General features: G+C 51.7%; 1 protein-coding gene across 20 annotated transcripts in view; it reads left to right on the top strand.

Annotated features, from left to right (window-relative positions):
- ARAP1 (ArfGAP with RhoGAP domain, ankyrin repeat and PH domain 1) overlaps positions 1-14499 on the top strand; it is an 826919-nt gene that overhangs the window by 583454 nt on the left and 228966 nt on the right. The window lies entirely within an intron of this gene.

Here is a 14499-nt window from a genome sequence, read left to right as displayed (position 1 = left end):
CACATCGATACACAAATAGCAACATTTCAGGAACGTCATATTATATGTAATTGTTGGCATAAGGGGAAGCCCGTGGCAAAATGTTGGCCCTGGCACAATGGAGGTTATTTTTGGCATATGGGGGAACATATAGCATATTGTTTTTATAAAAAAGTGGGGGGTCAGTTTCTGTGGTACATCATATTTCATTGGCTTGGCTTATATATTTAACAAGTGCCCTTTCATAGCCCATGACGTTTGAGCAGATTTATGGGAAAATGTGCTTTGAAATGCACTATTTTACCAATATTTTCCTATGGGGGGACCTTGTTACCTCGAACTCATTCAAAAGAGCTCTGATCAAAGGGTGTGTGATGTCACTTCCGCTACCCCAGGCATTTTGGTGAATCGACGTTCATGCACACACCTCTTAGTTACAGGCCCCCCTGTTTAGCTTTTTCTCTAACCCATCTGTTTTTAGATGAATTAAAGAATTTGGTGAATTGAATGATAGCGCTTTCTACCTGTTCTCAGCATGATGGACATTATGTGACAGGCACTGGTTGCAAAATGGCGGCAGATGAAACTCGCAGTCCCTAGAGACGTGTTGTTTAGAGGAGAGTACCACAGATGAAACTCGCTGTCCCTAGAGACGTGTTGTTCAGAGGAGAGACATGGTACGTGGTCTACAGTTCATCGTCTGGTGTTTGCATCTTTCCTTGGTGCAGAGAAGGCAAAGAGATACAGTGGACTTGTAGGGCAAGGGTGAGGTCTGGGCCATTCTTTGCATAATTTGTCAACACATAAAACACTTGTAAAACACTCAGGAGGAAGGTGGTCTTCAATGTTGACACAAGCACATGTTGGCAAGATCCTGGAATCGGTTAATGGTGGAAGGTGCAAGATTGGAAGCCAGGCTTTCTAGGGTTGTCCAGGGATTGCCATGGGATACCCTCCCTCGCACTACCCGGCTGGGCACTGGCTTCGCCTCTGTGAGACCGGCCTCACGGCGTATGCCCTCCCGATCATTCAGCCAACCTGCAACCACCCCCAAGACACGGCATCTCCGACTCCGGCCGCCCCAGCCACACAGACCCAAGGGCCGGCCAGAGCCCCCGACAGACTCGACACCCTATCACGCATGTCCGACCGAGGGAGCGGGAACCCCCGAGCCAGACCCAGAGGCGCCAGCCCAGTCACACCTCGGGTCGCCTTCCCCCGGGAGGACTCGATCGGCCACCAGGCCCCTGGGGAGCAGGCGCCTCGCCTGCCGAGCGTCTGGGGTCCCTCCCAGACCCACCTGAAAAGACCAAAGAAACGAGCGGCAGGAAATCCCGCCGAACCCCCGCAGTCTCCCAAGGCCCCTCTCTGCGAGGACTCCGGACTTCAAAGGGCAGGGGGAGTATAATAAGGGGTGCCGGAGGAACGAATGGCAGAGAAGACCTGGAACCATCGAAGCCTGTTGACGCTGTCGCGGCTCCCGAACACCGAACCACCTGGGCCTGCTGAGTGACTCGCGGCCCCCAGCCATTGAACCATCTGAGCCCTGCTGACGAGGTCGCGGCTCCCGAACTCTGAACCACCTGGGCCTGCTGAGTGACTCGCGGCCCCCAGCCATTGAACCCTCTGAGCCCTGCTGATAAGATCGCGGCTCCCGAACTCCGACTACCTGTGCCTGCTGAGTGACTCGCGGCTCTCCCCTCGAGGACAAATTGGCAAGAGATCGCCCAGAGAAACAACACCCTCCAGCTCGAGGATTGTGAGCTATCCGCAGGGTACTTCGCAGAGACACTACCACCAAAGACTGTCCCGCTACCCCCATTCCCCTACCACCGATTTGTAGACTCTTGTGCCGCTGATGTACTCCTCACGCTTTGGATCATAAAGATCCCTTGAAACCTTCGATAAAAGAACCTATCGTCCTACAAAGAATACGTGTGGTGTCACTCTGTTCGTAGTGTAAGCTCAGGGTGTGCGCGCCTGGTTCGGACTACTTGGGAGAGGTGGGTCAAAGGGGTGGGCAAGACGTGCATCGAACCCCCCTCCGGCGAACCCCTTTCCAATATTTGGTGGCAGACGACGGGATCCGAGCCGACACCAGAAGAGAGCGTGCAGTGAACGACTGACGCACTACCAAACAGAGATGGAAGGAGAAACCTCCCTGGGTGCCGCAGGTACCGAAATGAGCTCGACGTTCCGAAAGGATCAATTGGACTATTATACGCATAGAGAATTAAAACAATTTTGCAAAGACCTTGGAATCGCTACCACCGGATTAAGCACAAAGGAAGACTTCCAAAAAATATTGAAGACCTGGGTCGAGACGGGGGCGCCCCCGGCCCAAACGGAAGGAGACTCCGCCCATGAACCACAAAGCATCCCGGTGAGAAACAGCGGGCCAGAGGGGAACCTGTCCCCCGAGGAACTAGCAGACCGAGAGAGAGGCCGCAACCACGAACTTGAACTGGCCAAGCTGAAAATCGAGGGAGAACTAAAACTGGCCGAGAAAAAGCTAGCCGTCGAGCAGTTACGGCTACAAGGGGAACTCGAGGAAAAGAGACGCCAAAGAGAGCACGACGAAAAGAAACTCCAGCTGGAACATGAACGCAGCCTGAAAGAGATCGAGTTGAGGGCTAAAAGCGAAGAGTCACGACCTTCCGGGAATCTACCATCCGCTTCCACCGTGGAAGCCAAAGTCCACATCCCCAAGGATGTAGTAAAGGAGTATTACAAAAACGACGATATCCAGCAGTGGTTTAAGGCCTACGAAGTCGCCATGACCTCTCACCGAGTCCCGCAGAAGGATTGGGGGGCTGGGCTATGGGGCCGGTTCTTAAGCGAAGGAAGAGATACCCTGCTGGATCTGCCCTCCACGGTCATGAACTCCCACAGCCACATGAAAGAAGCCCTCGTGGGCCGGTATGGACTCACTCCCGAGATGTACCGGCAACGGTTCCGAGATTGCAAAAAGATACCGGGCACCACATGGGTAGAATACGTGAACTTTTACAGCCGGGCCTTGGACGGGTGGATCAAGGGCAGCAAGGTCTCCACCTTCGAAGAGCTGTTTGATCTGATCGCCTGGGAACATTTAGCGGCCAATTGCTTTGTAGAACTGCGCCAACATCTCCTGGACAGTAAACTCACCGACCCTCGGAAGCTGGCCGCCGAGGCTGACCGTTGGGTGAACACCCGGGCCACCCGAGGCCCCGTGGGAGACTACGGTCGCCACAGTCAAGGACCCCCCCGCCAGAGGGGCGGAGGAAACCACGGCCGACCGAGAGACTTCCCAGGGGGGGCCCCCGCACAGCCCTCCCAGCAGCCCACCAGCGGCAGGTCCAGCTCCGCCCCCAGCCAGCACCGGAGCCCCGGGGCGGCTAGGGCCACGAACCAGGATCACCTGCTTCCGCTGCCAACAGCCCGGACACTACGCCAATGACCCCCAGTGTCCCCAGTATCAACGAACCGCAACGACCAACCCCCCGGCCCGGCAGATGGCCTCCGTGGCCCTAGGGGAAGAGATCGAGGACTCCGAAGAGTGGGAACCAGCTGCCATGGCCCTGGTCTCCCTTGGTGATCGAGAGATGGTCCCCGGGACACCCTTGCCCGCCAACACGAAGAAGTACCGACAGCAGGTGACCATCAACGGCCACCGAGTCGAGGGCCTCCGCGATACCGGGGCAAGTGTCACCGCGGTCCACCGCAACCTAATCTCGGAAGACCAGATCCTACCCGATGCCCTCTGTCCGGTCATATCCTCCGACAATTCCGAGAGCCTCTGCCAGATGGCTCTGGTGCCCTTCGAGTGGGGAGGAGTCTCCGGAGTATTGAAGGTAGCCGTCCGAACGTCACAGCCCGTAGACTGCCTCCTGGGCAACGACCTTGAGAGTTCCCCGTGGGGGCAAGTGGAACGAAGAGCCCATCTCGAGATGATGGGCCTACCCGAATGGGTCTGCGCCACCACGCGCTCCATGACCGCGCGATTGCCCCTCTCCGAGGGCGGTGAGGCCCTCCCACCGAACACTGACCCCGAGAACCGGGGCACCCTGCCAGAAACGGACAACCCTCCTTCGGAAGGAGAAGAAGACACTAACCCGGGAGAAGGGCCGGAACCTTCCGCCCCTGAGGCGCTGACGGAGCTCGGAGAACTGCCCGAGATGGCCCAGTGGTGCTGTGAGGGAGGTCCCTCCCGTGAAGAGTTCTGCCAGGAACAGGCCACCTGCCCTTCCCTCGTGGGACTCCGACAACAAGCAGAAGCACAGACCGCCGGTGACCGGACCGGAACCCACTGGGTCTATTGGGACAATGGCCTCCTATACAGTGAACAAAAGTCAGCCGAGCTAGGCGCAGCCTGAGTACTGGTAGTACCCCTGCGCGTCCGAAGCCTCCTCCTGGGCCTGGCCCACGATGTACCCTTGGCAGGACACTTAGGCCAAGACAAGACATATCAGCGATTAGTTACCCACTTCTATTGGCCCAAGATGCGAGCAAATGTGGAAGTCCACTGTAAATCCTGCCTCACGTGCCAGGGCAGTGGGAAAAGTGGCGGAAAGCGCAAGGCTCCATTACAACCCTTTCCCGTTGTGAGTACCCCGTTTGAGCGGGTCGGCATCGACATCGTGGGACCCCTGGATCCGAAGACCGCCCAGGGCCACAGATTCATCCTCGTCCTGGTGGACCATGCCACCCGCTACCCCGAGGCCATTCCCCTCCGCACCGTGACGGCTCCCGTGGTGGGCCGGGCTCTCATGGGGATCTTCTCCCGTGTCGGATTCCCTCGCGAGGTTGTGAGTGATCGCGGCACTAACTTCATATCCCGCTACATGAAGTCCCTGTGGCAGCAGTGCGGAGTAACATACAAGTTCACGACCCCCTACCACCCCCAGGGCAACGGCCTGGTGGAACGCTTCAACCGAACAGTGAAGGGGATGATCCTGGGCCTCGAGGAGCCCCTACGCCGAAGATGGGACGTCCTCCTCCCTTGCCTCCTGTTCGCGTACCGGGAAGTTCCCCAAAAGTCCCTGGGGTTCAGCCCATTCGAACTACTATACGGACACCCCGTCCGGGGGCCCCTGAGCCTGGTCAAGGAGGGCTGGGAGACAAGCCCCCGGGGGACCCCTCCTGATGTGTTCCGCTACACCCTGGCGCTCCGCAACCAGACCCGGAAGTTCCGAGAACTGGCAGAGGCTAACCTCGAGGCCAGCCAAGAAGAAATGAAGCGCTGGTATGACCAGAACGCAACTCTGGTCGAGTTCCAGCCGGGCCAGCAGGTTTGGGTCATGGCCCCGGTGAAACCCTGCGCCCTACAGGACAAATGGACTGGCCCCTTCAAGGTGATCGAGCGAAAGAGTCAGGTCACGTACCTGATCGATGTACAGTCCCCACGGAACCCCCTCCGGGTTCTCCACGTGAACCGTCTGAAGCCCCACTTTGTGAGAACAGAGTTGAGTTTGCTACTGGCCACCGATGATGGGGCGGAAGAAGACACGGAACCCCTGCCCGACCCCCTGTGCGCTAAAGAACTGGAAGGTTCCGTGGAGGGAGTGAAACTGTCGACCACCCTCACTCCCCAACAGTCGGACGACTGTCGCCAGCTGCTCAGACAATTCGCAGACCTCTTCTCCCTCATCCCAAGAGTCACCGACTGGTGTGTCCAGGACGTGGACACCGGCGACAGCCCACCTGTGAGACACCGAGCCTACCGGGTGCCTGACCGGGTCCGCACCTGCATCAAGACCGAAGTACAGAAGATGTTAACCCTTGGAGTGATCGAACCCTCCGATAGCCCCTGGGCCAGCCCGGTAGTCCTGGTCCCGAAAGCGGCCGCCCCTGGGGTCGCCCCCGAACTAAGATTCTGTGTGGACTACCGGGGGCTCAATGCGGTCACCCGAGCGGACGCTCATCCTATCCCCCGCGCCGACGAGCTCATCGACCGCCTTGGGGCCGCTCGTTTCCTCAGCACCTTCGACCTGACCTGCGGTTACTGGCAGATTGCGCTCACGGAGGGAGCAAAAGAACGCTCCGCCTGACACTACCGCTTCAGGGTCATGCCGTTCGGGATGAAAAATGCCCCGGCCACTTTCCAGCGGTTGGTAAACAAGGTCCTGGCCGGACTCGAGGAGTTCAGCGCAGCGTACCTTGACGACATAGCCGTATTCAGCTCTCAATGGCACGAGCATCTCCAGCACCTCCGGCAAGTACTGCTGGCCCTGCGCCAAGCCGGCCTAACAGTGAAGGCCAGCAAATGCCAGCTCGGGCAAGGCTCCGTGGTCTACCTGGGGCATCAGGTGGGCAGCGGGCAGGTCGCCCCCCTCCAACCAAAGATCGACGCCATCAAGTCCTGGGAGCCCCCCACCACTCAGACGGAAGTCCGGGCCTTCCTGGGCCTCACAGGATACTACCGGAGGTTCATTAAAAACTATGGCAGCCTCGCAGGGCCTCTCACGGAGTTGACCTCCAAAAAACTCCCGAAGAAGGTGCAGTGGACCCCCCCGTGCCAACAGGCGTTCGACGCCTTGAAAACCGCCATGTGCACCGCACCAGTACTCAAGGGCCCCGACTACTCCCAAGAGTTTGTGGTCCAGACCGACGCATCCGAACACGGCATCGGAGCCGTCCTCTCGCAGTTCAACGACAAAGGCATAGATCAGCCCATAGCCTTCATCAGCCGAAGGCTGCTGCCTCGCGAACAGCGTTGGAGTACCATAGAACGAGAGACCTTCGCCGTAGTCTGGGCCCTCAAGAAACTACGGCCCTACTTGTTCGGAACCCACTTCCGAGTGCAGACGGACCACCGGCCCTTGCGGTGGCTGATGCAGATGAGGGGAGAGAACCCCAAGCTATTACGATGGTCCATCTCCCTCCAAGGGATGGACTTCACTGTCGAGCATCGCCCCGGAACGGATCATGCCAACGCCGACGGCCTGTCCCGGTTCTTCCGCTTCGGCGAGGAGAACCCCCCAGTGGATGGGTAGTTCTCCACGCCTTTCAGCTGGGGGGGACGCGTGTGAGACCGGCCTCACGGCGTATGCCCTCCCGATCATTCAGCCAACCTGCAACCACCCCCAAGACACGGCATCTCCGACTCCGGCCGCCCCAGCCACACAGACCCAAGGGCCGGCCAGAGCCCCCGACAGACTCGACACCCTATCACGCATGTCCGACCGAGGGAGCGGGAACCCCCGAGCCAGACCCAGAGGCGCCAGCCCAGTCACACCTCGGGTCGCCTTCCCCCGGGAGGACTCGATCGGCCACCAGGCCCCTGGGGAGCAGGCGCCTCGCCTGCCGAGCGTCTGGGGTCCCTCCCAGACCCACCTGAAAAGACCAAAGAAACGAGCGGCAGGAAATCCCGCCGAACCCCCGCAGTCTCCCAAGGCCCCTCTCTGCGAGGACTCCGGACTTCAAAGGGCAGGGGGAGTATAATAACGGGTGCCGGAGGAACGAATGGCAGAGAAGACCTGGAACCATCGAAGCCTGCTGACGCTGTCGCGGCTCCCGAACACCGAACCACCTGGGCCTGCTGAGTGACTCGCGGCCCCCAGCCATTGAACCATCTGAGCCCTGCTGACGAGGTCGCGGCTTCCGAACTCTGAACCACCTGGGCCTGCTGAGTGACTCGCGGCCCCCAGCCATTGAACCCTCTGAGCCCTGCTGATAAGATCGCGGCTCCCGAACTCCGACTACCTGTGCCTGCTGAGTGACTCGCGGCTCTCCCCTCGAGGACAAATTGGCAAGAGATCGCCCAGAGAAACAACACCCTCCAGCTCGAGGATTGTGAGCTATCTGCAGGGTACTTCGCAGAGACACTACCACCAAAGACTGTCCCGCTACCCCCATTCCCCTACCACCGATTTGTAGACTCTTGTGCCGCTGATGTACTCCTCACGCTTTGGATCATAAAGATCCCTTGAAACCTTCGATAAAAGAACCTATCGTCCTACAAAGAATACGTGTGGTGTCACTCTGTTCGTAGTGTAAGCTCAGGGTGTGCGCGCCTGGTTCGGCCTACTTGGGAGAGGTGGGTCAAAGGGGTGGGCAAGACGTGCATCGAACCCCCCTCCGGCGAACGCCTTTCCAACAGCCTCCTTCTAAAGGAGCCTCTTAAGGAGTCACTTGGACACTTCATCATCCCTGCTTGCTGTGCCCCTGTGTAAGAGCAGACGTCCCTAAGACCTATAGACGGGATGTTGTCGAGGTCCCTAGGACCTACAGGCATGATGTTGTCCTAGTAAGCCAGCCCTTTGTTGTGGCAGCTCTCCAGATGTTCTTGCTCACTGTGTGCTGCCTGGACTTTAGTATCTTCCTGTATGGAGCACTGTTCTCAATACTGTGACATCTGATATTCCCATGTAAAGCGCTCTGACGCCCAGCAGGGTGATTTTGACCTATATAGAAACCACATTAGTAAATGGTCTGCAAAGCCTTGCACCACGCCAGGATTTCTGGTTATCCACCTCAGGTAAATGTACGTGAACTGAATGTAAATGGGAACTATTTAAGTAGTCACTATCATCGCACTGCCCCTTTGTGGGCCATAGTTTGACCCCCCTGTAGGCTGGACAAATATTGCAGGAAAGCCAGGCCAGAAAGAGTTAACTGCACAAAGAGAAACTGAGATCAATGAGAAAAAAATGCATCTTGGAACCGAGAGAGATGATGAACATCTGGAAACGTCTGAATATGAACCCTGTGGCCATGAGCTCTGCTGACAGTTGATAAATCAGAGTTAAACACAATACAAAAGGCTGCAGATAGAGGAACCGGTGCCAAAAGTGATGCTGTCTTTAGGACAGAAGAGAATGATGCATCATGGGAGTGTGGGCAAGTGCGCTCTGAGATTGGGGTACCATTTACCTTCACAAGTCAATGTCTCAGGGTGCCGTATTACCACACTTTGACGAGTTTTGGAGCATGGAATGGGGAATAACCCCCGGAGCCAGCCTATGCGCTCCAATTGCCGCATAAGTTTCCATCATTCCAGCCACTTTTCCTACCTTCTTTCACCAGCAGAAAATTGTATATGAAAAACCTGAAGGTGTGACTTTTCCCACATATCTCATAATCCCAGTTCATGCAGTTACTCGTGTTACCAGCTCAAGTGAGATTCCTTCCACAGTCGTAAATAGAGCCCCAATGTCTTTGCAAAATTAATCTGAAGTGTATTTCCCTCTTATAGTTCCAAAATGTAACTTGATAGTGGTCACATGTGCATTTCTCTAATGGGTTTCTGCTACACACAGCTGTCTGTCTGAGACCGGTTATTTCCATTACATTTCATGTACTAAGAGTGGGCTTTGCGCCCGCCCTTGCTCATGATTGGATGGTTTTGTTGTCTATCTCACTTCCCTGCTCTTGATTCCATGGCTTTCCTCCCTATGCTTGTGTTTGTCCCACCCATGAGCATTTTGATCTCACAATGTTTGGATTCCCTGATGTGTCCTTCTACCGCTGTCGTCAGACCTTGCATTGCAGTGCACAAGAGGGACTATTTTCTCTCCTGTCTCTCTTCCGGTTTCCACGCCGCTAACACCAACTTTAGTTTATTAAGCTATCTGCCCAACCATCAACCAAGGGGCACTTGTGCCCCCAGCCACTCATGCCTCGAACACTTTGAGCGCCACCACCGTGCCATTCATGAGCTCCACCATTTCATGATGGCCGCCCGTAGGGGCGCCTGTGTGATGGGCATATTCTAATGTATTTTGGTATGCTTAAACAAAATACATGTAAAATGCATTGCAAGAGGGTCGCCACGGATGTGTGTACATGTACGGCAGCCATCTTTGAGTGTATTTTGTTACTACAAGATAAAGAGAACTTCCTGAACATCGCCAGGCTAAGTGTGACGAATGAACTGCTTTGTGCACAAGGCACAGAAAATGCTACAAAAGTACTTGAGGTTATGTATTGCTTCAGAAGAGTACTCAATTAAAATGATATATTCTTATATTTCTCTGGCACATTTAACAACGCAGTCTCTGCTTACCTGCTGAAGAACTACTTAGAGATTAGATGGAGCCCTATCTCCACCCACGAGTGGTTTACATTTTAGTGCCCTGCCAATCCCAGCTATTTCAAACTACACTATACAATGGATCTATTAATAGATTTAAATAGGACCTGCCACAGGTATCAGGTTGAGGGAAGGGCTAAACCTGACTTACTGTGGAAGCAGGCACGGTCCAGACACACACAGGTCATTCTCAGGAGCCAGGAAGGGGTTCCGACCGAGTATCAAGCAGAGACTTCTTGGCAATCCACCAGAATGGCCTGCATTAGAAAAGTCCCTCCCTAAGGTTGTCTGGTGACCTTTCTGCTAGGGCAGGCAGCCCCCACGGATGTCAAGTAGCTGTCAATCATGCCCACCTCCTCCTCCCGGTCATGGGAGGTGTGCACCCTCGGTGTTCCCTTTGACTCTCTACAAATCCTTGTACCCAAGTCGATGATGTCACAAAAACATCTAGAGTTCTGCATTAGCAGTGGTGCAGGTGGGTAGAGTCGTTATCCCAAGCCCGGCCTGTCTTTGGTACAAACACGTTCAAAAGTGTAACAGAAGATCGCCTGTACACTTCTTTTTCGGTCTTTTATATCACTTTTTAGGATTCCGAAGGGGGACAAAACCCACCTTACCAGCCCATGCCCTGCCCCACTTATGGACAATGGAATAAGGGGTAACCTCACCTGAACAAACCCTTCCAGCCCCCCTTTCATCCCCTCTTCATACTCTGAGCTCCCTGGAATGGCAGGAAAGAGGTGCACGTGATAGATAAAAAACATGCCAAAAAGAACATCGTAGTGGACCTTTAATCTCCAGTTAACTGGTGAACTATCATCCAGTAATGCCCCCTGGCACTGGTGAACTATCATCCAGTAATGCCCCCTGGCATCAAGTGATCCTCTTGAAGAGGCTGGTCCCTTCTACATGTTTGTCTTGTGTTGCTGGCATCAGCATTTTGCTAAATATCTTGAGTTGAGAGAGCTGTCCACGATGGGTGGTGCTGGAATTGTCAGCAACACATTGGCATCCATGTATATATGTGGTCTTTATATAGTGCAAACCTAGATACAGGAAGTGGAGTGCTGCACAGTGTGTGTCCAAGCCAAAGACACTGTGCACATGTGAGTGGGAAGGGTAGCTGGTTCCTAAAAGTAAAAGTGCTTTGTTGCTGCATCAGGATGGAGTGTTCTTTGCAGAGCTGTATCTTCAGCTCTGTTGGAGAAGGGTTGGGTCACTTCTGATGGATGCAGGGACATTGCTCTAGATTCTGGGAGCATCGATGGAGAAGGGCTGTTGTCTTGCTGTTTTCTTGCATTACTTTCGCTCCACCACGCTGAAGGTATCCGACGGTGAGGGTCATTGAAGATGTTGAGCTTGTCAGCCATTTAGGCACGGTTATGGGTCGTGATGGCTTTGCAGATGATAAATCAATAAATGGCTGTCCTGTCTGGCTGAGGCGATGGCTGCTGCTTGTCATTGGTTCTGAGCTCTTCTTCAGCAGTCAGATTCTTTAAAGCTCTAACAGCTCTGAGCGCTTGCCCGGATAATGTTCTTCTATAGCGTTAATCTCTTGTCTCCGATTTCAGGATAAGCTCTGCCATCTCTGTGATCTTCTAATGGCCTTAACTCTGATCCACCGCCTGAATACAGCCGATACTGAGACAACTCTTGTTTTCTAGATGGATAACAGGACATATATTAACAAACTGTACTGGGGACAGAGTGGACAAAAAGAAAACCTACTAAGAATTGCTTCCTAATTATTATGACTGGGTAGCCTTTTAACCAAATCTTTTATATATTCTGAAAAGTGCTGTGTGCTGTCCACCTGTGAGCTGGGTATATAGGGTCAACAAAATAAATGTCCAAGAATGTACAGTTTAGGGCAGGCATAAAGGTATGAATAAATAATTATAATACATTTTACAGTATGTTTTTCTTTAAAAACAATCGGAAAGCTCAGTAGGTATCATTTGACCAGAAAATTCTTGCAGCAGAAATAGACATGTTCCAATGACTCTCTCCACCATCTTGGCATAGGATTTAAGATCATCAAATGAAATCAAATCAAATTCAATTTCAATTTATTAAGTCTTTATTTCGACCAATCTGATCATAAAAGACAATAAATAAGTAAAATCACCACAATATATCAATCATAAGCTCCAATAATTGACAAGCTGTACATGACATGAGTGTAAACCATGTTAAAAAGTAAACAAGTCTATGTTTGTCTAAAATGAATTATACAAACTCTTTGTGACTATGTGGGCCTGCCGCCTCTTGTCTTGAGTTACAGCTGACATTTCTCTAGCACTCATATAAACTTTTCCACACTCCCACTTCTTTTAATATGTTCTCCAAGATGCAGTTCTTCAAGCCTATCTTCAAATAAATCAACCAGTCACCCCCCTTCTCTGCAGAATCTGCGCTATTTACTAGCACTGTTTATCACCTGTTGCTAACCCACTTACTAACGGTGATCGCTTCACCAGGCTCATGAAGTTATTTACAAACTTGTAAGTTGCACTATGTGAAGGATTTGCTACTGCTAAAGAAGGTTTTTTTTTACCTTATGCTTGCCCAGTTCATTCCAACACCTGTGAAGTTCTCTGGTTAGACATCAAACAGGCTTGTTCTTAATGTTGCTTGCCTTTGCATAAGCTCTCTTAGTATATTATCTCGTACATCCCAGTTACTTTATTTGCCGTTATGGCTCCAGTTTCAGCTACACTTTTTTTACCAACATGGATTTTTACCCACCACCTTTTATGTTAAGCTTCCGAATCTCTTTCGTCCCACCTGGTGGAACTCTTATTGTTCAAACTAACAAAAGTACTCTTACTTCCATTTCATGTTTCTGATCTTGCATGTCATACATACCTGTGTTCTCTCATTCCTGCCATTTTTAGGTCTCAGCTGCGACACCACATGCGCTGCATGCTCGCTCGCTTTCTAGAGATATTGTATACAACAAGGGACTTGCAGCCCGCCCATTGCATAACATTTGTTGGCTTCATTGTCACTCTGATTTACTGACTTCTAATTGGACAGCTTGTGCTGGCTTCACTTCCTCTTCTTTTGGCTGGAGCATGGACCAAGCACTGATAGCTTCAGATTGATTTCTGTCCTTCTGCTGACCATGCTGTGATTGAGGCACTACTTTTATTTTATCAACCTCCCCATCGTTCTTGTTTGAACCTCTTGACATTTGTAGCTCTGTTTTACGGTGCCACATGCACTTTAAAGAAGCCCTTTCTCCTTTGAAATAAATGTTTAATGTGACAACAGATTTTATTTGGTTTTATTGTGGCTACAGATGTTATCTGGTTTCTTTATTTGATAGGATTTTTTGCCAGATGTCTTATTATTATTTCTTTTTACATGCATGCTGAGTAACAGATTTGCTCACTCACAGGAGTGTGGTGCAGAGACCTACTAAGCATTGGTAAAGCATATAGGTCTCGCCTTTGCGACTGTTGTTTCTGCCATTGCCTTTTGTTCATCCTGTACAGTATGGGCATGGCTGACTTTGGCAATGATTTATAGCCATGCTGCATAGAAGTGTGGGTGCCGTGCAGCATGGCAAAAAATAATAATTGAAAAAGGACTATGATGCATCCAGTGCTAATGAGATTCAAAACACAGAGTGCACTAGCCCTGGCTCCATCATAGTTTTTTCTAATTACTTTTAGCCACACTACAAAGCACCACGCTCCTTTATAGCATGGCTACAAAACATTACCAAAGCCAATAGCTCTAATAGGCAAGATCTGTTAACTTTGCCAATGCTTGTTATTTATCCTGTCATAAAAATATCTCAAATGTTTTCGGCTCTTTATTTGGTTATATCTCTCTTTTCTTTATCTTACTGAGTTTTTTGCTCTGCCTACTGCATTCCCTTCTTATTTAATGATGTCACTCCCACCATCTGTAATGATGCATTAAAATTATTACACACAGACTGTCTTGCTGCATTTGAGTACCATTGTGTTTTATGGGCATGGTTTACTTTTTGATGAGTCCAATGTTTTGTTTCTCTGACAAATTCCTCCTTTAGCCCTGAAAATAACATTTGAGCCCTTCTCTCCTTAAGGCAAAAGTCCATATTTGCCAGTCTAGTTGTTCCTAACTCTGAGGCTTCTTTCCTTTGCATGTTTTATCTCCTGTATGTAGCTTTAGCTGCCCCTTGCAGTGATCACTCGATCTCCAGCGCGCCCTTTCCTGATTTTACCAATTTGTGTGATAACAGATTGAATACTGCCCCAGTACATCTTTTTTTGTGTAATCAAGACTACATGCACGGAAGCCATGCATGCACCTGTTTTTTGTTGGGATGCTCCAGACATCAAACCATTAAAACCTCACACAACCATTTACTTTGCTTCGCTTTTTTCTATTTTATTTACTCTAAATATTTCATTGATTCTTTCCTTGTGTCTTATTCTGCACATAGCAGTCAATATTTATTGCAACTCCAGTTGTACTTACAAATAGCATGATGAAGTATCTACAGCCCGAGA

The sequence above is a fragment of the Triturus cristatus genome, chromosome 8 (assembly GCF_964204655.1).
Source record: "Triturus cristatus chromosome 8, aTriCri1.1, whole genome shotgun sequence".
In the NCBI taxonomy this organism is placed as follows: Eukaryota; Metazoa; Chordata; class Amphibia; order Caudata; family Salamandridae; genus Triturus; species Triturus cristatus.
This window is presented reverse-complemented; position numbering and strand designations above follow the sequence as displayed.